The sequence below is a fragment of the Sardina pilchardus genome, chromosome 4 (genome assembly GCF_963854185.1).
Source record: "Sardina pilchardus chromosome 4, fSarPil1.1, whole genome shotgun sequence".
Taxonomy (NCBI): Eukaryota; Metazoa; Chordata; class Actinopteri; order Clupeiformes; family Clupeidae; genus Sardina; species Sardina pilchardus.
The window spans coordinates 9,700,745-9,706,744 of NC_084997.1; the positions used below are offsets into that span (position 1 = coordinate 9,700,745).

At 42.3% G+C, this 6,000-nt stretch overlaps 1 protein-coding gene across 1 annotated transcript in view; it reads right to left on the reverse strand.

Moving 5' to 3' along the window:
• LOC134077986 (myosin light chain kinase, smooth muscle-like) overlaps positions 1 to 6,000 on the reverse strand; it is a 23,644-nt gene extending 17,644 nt beyond the window's left edge. The window contains exon 1 of the mRNA XM_062533617.1: positions 5,829 to 6,000. The gene's annotated coding sequence lies outside the window, so the exon portion shown is untranslated. The remainder of the gene's footprint in view (positions 1 to 5,828) is intronic.

The following is a 6,000-nucleotide window of genomic DNA, read 5'->3' on the forward strand; positions in this document are numbered from 1 at the left end:
CGCACACGCTCCCTCATCAGTGGTGTAGGGAAGGAGCAGCGCTCACAAACAGTGACTTCACACACCTTGTTTTCCTCACTTCCTGTCTATAGACCTGACCAATGACCATACTCAGATAACACCCGAATCAATGTCATTCACCCAACATGGGACCTGAGGGCATATAATGTAATCCACGTCATCCACTCTAAAGAGAAGTCTGTGAAGACAATGTGGAAGAACATGCTACATTTACAGTACACACCAAAATTAACGGCACAAGATTTTAGCTAATAACAGCTCACACTAAACTATTCCTACTACTGCAACCCCATACAATTGCACATAAGGGACATGATATTTTACTGTAATATTGTAGGCCTATACATTTACTGACCAATGTCCAAAGCTGCACCCGATGGCTGCCTGTCTGGTCCTGGTGAGACTGGGCTAAATCTCTCCTCTCTGTTGTCTCATTTGAGGCCTTATCTGTTCTGACTGCTTCATTGTGCAGCCTGTTTGCACGTCTTGTCTCATTTGACCAGAGCTTGTTAAGAGAGGCAGCTGAACAGGAGAGGAAAGCAGTGTAAATATGCCGGTGTTCCCCTGATACTCATGTTTTGTGTTGGGCTGCAGCAGAGGGCAGCCAGGACTGCATGCCTGCTTCTGGTTAGTGTTCAGGAAGCTTGATGTTCTTTGGAAGATCCGCCACTGGTTGCCCTAGGGCGTATGTTTGTGTGTGTGCGTGTGTGTGTGTGTGTGTGTGTGTGTGTGTGTGTGTGTGTGTGTGTGTGGGCGTGTGTACATGTGTGAGAGCACTTTATTCTACTGCCTCCATACAGACAAGAAAAAAAATTGTAGAAAGACCAGATCACACAGTGAAACCATAGGCGCCCACCAACACGACGCTCTCAGCAGACCTACCTTTAAAAAAGCGCAAACACAGCTTTCTCTAATCAAAACAATCTGATTTGCCCCTTCATCTTATTAAACGAAACCAGAAACCCTCCATTCAGCTTAGTCTGGGTTCAGTTTTAGACAAGAGAGACAGAGGGAGAGAGAGAGACTGTGATCATCCCAGCCATCTCGCAGACCTATTTAAGTTTCATAGACCATTGGGAAATATTACAAAGAGCTCTCAGTACCGATATAATCTGATGCACCACATATTCCAGCTCATCCTGGAACATTTAAACTAGGCAACTATCTGGAGGGAGAGAAAAGGGTTTAAAAGTATATGATGTTATTTACTCTCACAAAAGATGGCCAACCTCTGCGGACTGGACTCAAGGAGGAAAGGATGCTGTGAAAGGCATCAAGGACACATGGAGAGTATTAGGAATAAAATGCTCCTTTTAATTTACGAGCCGCTCTAAGCTTTCAAATCAAAGGATTCGTGAGCAGGTCAGGTACAAGGGAAAAAATGTAAACATTCAGCAGACATTTCCCGCTGAGTTGGAGCAGACAAGATGCTTTGAACAAAGCTTTGCCACTCCTTCAAGTAAATCTCACTCTGACCAGTTTCTCTAAGAGTTGTGCGTGGGTGCCATGGTTTATCACAGAACCTGTCTGTAATGTAAAATATTGGTCTTAAGAGTGCTCAAAATACAGTAACAGTCAGATGTGGCCCTGTGGATGCTGTGAACAGTTTTTCATGACAAAGGACTGGCAGGAGGATATTCAAGCTATCCTATCACTATCTTATACATGCCTAAAACAAAACGCTACAAATAGAGGGTAACTTGATAATGGTACAGAATCTCAGCTCTTCCACATGTGGCTTTGACACTCTGCCTGCCTACCAATTTCTTCAAAACCGTTTTTCACCTTATAGCGGCAGATGTCCTTCACATTGCAAATATCATGCCTCAATACAGACTCATGTAAAACATCAGTCCTAGTGCTATGGACCTTAGTGCAGCATTTGACACTGTTAATCACACTATTATACTACACAGACTATTGGATTTACAGGCACAGTTATCAACTGGCTCAAATCATATCTACAAGAAACAACAACGTCCTTGATATGTGGTGTTCCCCAGGGGTCGATCTTGGGGCCACTATTATTCAACCTCTAAACATGGTGAAGCAGCTTTTAGTTGCTATGCAGCTCAGCTCTGGGACCAACTTTCAATGACATCAAAACGGATCGCAACTGTAGCCAGTTTTAAATTTAGACTTAAGACCAAAATCTTTTCAGCTGCCTTCTGCTAACTACACTGAGCATCAAATTCTGAATCTGCCTTTTATCTTTTTAAACCATTCTTTATTCTTAAATGATGCTACCTTGTGCAATCTTTTTTTATTATGATCTTTACCTTTTAAACTATTCTTTGACTATTGCCCTTCTATACTTTTATTTGCTAGTACTGTTAGCTTTTGCTAATGTAAAGCACATTGAAAGACATCTGTGTATGAAACATTCTGTACATTCTGTAAATAAGCTTGACTTGACTTGACCAAAGGGAGAAAAAAGTCAAACTATCTCTATATGAATATGAGTACCACGTAGCTTTATCTGTGAAACTACCTCGCAGGAAAAAGCCTATTGGTGATGTAAGATTCTTTTGCTCACCTTTGTGAAGGCCTGTCCCCATTCAGAGAAACCCAGATGTGGGCTCCACCATTAAGTAGATCAGTTCTGTGTACACGTTTCTGTTGTTCAAATGAATTCATTGTCTTTAGCTGGAACTATCGGCTGAGCAACACACTGCTTTGTTCACGTCTTCTGAAAGCGCAGTGATAACACGAAAAGACTGCTTGTTAATCAGTTGACACTGCACAGGGTATACTAGGGGGCTCTGGTGTTTGTTTGGTCAACTCTGTGTGGAGTGGCCTTGAGTCAACAGGGCCCAGTTAACAGACGGGGACATGAATGATGTCACCCTGTTAAACAAAAGACACTTTCTTCTGGGCCAAAGAAAGCAGACTGATCACCTGCTGATGTTGGCAATAATGGACCATTACAAAATAACATGTTTTGTTCTGCAGTAACTATAACACAGGACATAAATATATTTTGTGTGAATATCTGTAATGAATCAGTAGGTAAACCTAATAATCCTGAAATCACATAATCACAGAAAATGGACAAATATATCCATTCTCATACATGAGACTGAAAGTGTTTATGTGCCCATTAAACTACAGATTGAAATATTAGTCTAATAGACATCAAATATTTATCCTCTGCGTTTTTATCACTGATGTCCCATAGGGTAGGAAGAGGTTCTGCTGCGTGCTGTGCACACATGCTTTCTTTGGAAGATGCTAGTTTTGGGACAACGTTTGAGGAATGCAAATCTGGAGAGTAGAGAGTAGCCGGTGATGACTTGTTAACTCTAGTGTCTAGAAAGCCCCATCTCCACAGCACCTGTTTCAGCAAACATCCACAGGCTTCCACGGCCCTGAGGTCATTCACCTCCATTTCAGTCCATTAATGAGAGATGAAGCTCAGTGAAACTCAGGTGACTGTCATGCCTCGTCTCAGGTCATTAAACTGCAGCGAGGGTGATCAGAATCTAAAAACATAAACAGAAGGCTTGCCCAGAATGCATCACACCCTTGGCCTAAACCTGGCTTGAACTTGTTTGATTGTTGAGGCATTAATGCTGACATACCAGGCTTTGGAATTCATCAGGATTCGCAGTCAGAGAGATGACCAAACAAAATAATTTCCTATGTAAATTATTGACATCAAGCAAACAGAGACTCATACGTAGAAAAAAAAACGCTAAATATTTTCTTCTTAAGCATCTAATTGCTGACAAACACCGAATCCACTTTGTCTTACAGAGGGCTACCCAGTGTCATGCTGTACGAAAGGCTCAAAAAGAACATGATGGTGTGGCCAGGAAGAAAAGTGGAAAAACATTCTAACTGGTTGGGTTAGGTACCCTCAGATATTGTTCTCCAAACTTATCCCCATGACAACAGCATCCATAAGCCACCTCCATGATTAATCGGGTCACACATTCGGAACAAATCCATTTTAGTGGAAAACTACCAATAAAATACCAACATGGTCAAATCTAATCTCCGCAGACGGCATGGTCTCTTTATCTCCGGCCTCTCATACCAGACTGGTGAGCGCTTAAGCATAAACACCAGAGGTGACTGATGAGATTTGCGAAACGAAATGACGGCAACAAGCCTTTCCAAAAAGAACATTTGTTTGTGCAGCCACCCTGAACGTGTAATATGCCTCAGCTGCACAAACAAGGGTGAAAGATAGTGGCCACACGTCTGGGGAGAAACAAATGATGCCGCAGAAGACCACGCGGCGGAGACTACTGGGGGTTACTGGTACAGATAATAAGACAGTGGCAATGTCATCAACCCTCCTGGGCAGTGGCACATAGTATCCACCGTCCAAATGAGCTATTTTGGCTGATGCCTTCATTTGTGTCCATCAGCTTGACTCTAGTTTACTCCAATGTTGCTGTTCCTCTGTAAATTCATCAGCATAGGTGGAGGACCTCTTCAATCATTTGCTGGGCCAAAAGAAAGGCATACCTCTTGGCACATATTCTGCTGTTGTGTTTTACTCTTTCACCCTCAGCTGTTCAGCCGGAATCCCTGAGAATCACACTAGGTGACCTCACCTTCGCTGCTAGTGAATGTGCGAGCACACAGGTTCTTTGTGCCTTGTTCTCAGCTTTGGGGGACAGGAGAGTAGAGGAGTGGAGGGCTTTGACCTTGTTCAGGGCCATTTTAAGCTCCAGATTCCGTCAAAAGTAACAGAGTGCCAAAGCACAGCTGGAGAGAGAGAGTGCTCTGTCAGTTTAGTTAGTGTCTGAAAACCTGCAGCTCCCTCCAGTCACCTTGTTGCCTTGTTGTTACTGGCCACGTCTGAACATCAATGTTCTTATGGTTTAAAGCTATTACACATGGGGAAGAGGGGGGTGGGGGGGTATTTCCAGGAAACAGATCTCTGAATATCATAGTTGGGTTTTAACTGTGCATAGTTGTGCTGCAGTGCACTATATCGTTTTTGACCATCAATACCAGTGTCTGCAATCTGATAATTAATTAGTCTAGATATAATTTTCAAAAGCCTGTGTGGTTTCCATTAACTGAGCTGCATTCTTCACAGAGCGCTTAAACCTCTTCCTGTCCAGGGAATAGCATGGCTCACCACTGCACTTGGATAAAACATGATGAAAAGGACCCAGCCCTCTTGAGATCCTTTTAGAACACCCATAATTCTGCTATACAAGGAAATTAAATACTCAGGAGCAGAACATCAGAGAAGCTATAGAGAGTTAATAACTGGTGGGAAATTCCTAGACACTAAAAGAGAAACCATTTCTGGCATTGAACCTGATGTTGTTACACTGTATTCCTTTTAACTATATTTAACTGTTCACTGAAAGTACTGTGTGTGTGTGTGTGTGTGTGTGTGTGTGTGTGTGTGTGTGTGTGTGTGTGTGTGTGTGTGTGTGTGTGTGTGTGTGTGTGATCAAATGTAGTTCTATGCATGCTGCCTGCTCCAATTTAAACTGAACTACAGAAACACTTCCAGTAGGCTACATGCAACCTTGACAGAGTTTTCAACATCCGAAGTGCGATGATTATTTTGCACTCAACACATGCCTTTCAAATATGAAGTTACTAAGTAGGCTACTTTTGCTTACTTTAATTACCACCGAATGAAAATGCATACTGAACCCATAATATTAAAAACTGTGATAATGTAAGTATATGTATGTCTACATATATCCTTCGAACATCAACACGCATTCAACTTTAATTTTTAATTCAACCTTAAATACATATATCTTCTCATTTTGGGAGGGCTATTTATCCTAAATAGACGTATTAAAGTCACAAACATCATGTCTTACCGTAACGGCTGCCAAGTGTTTGACTCAAGAAATCGCTACTCGAGTACTGTCTTGAAAATCGTGTGACTCTGAGATGAGTGATCAGTCCTCTGTTTCATAGACACACCAAGACACCGCAAGAATACTGGAGAGGTCCCGTCCTGACCCTGTCTGTATTATTGGGGTATTACAG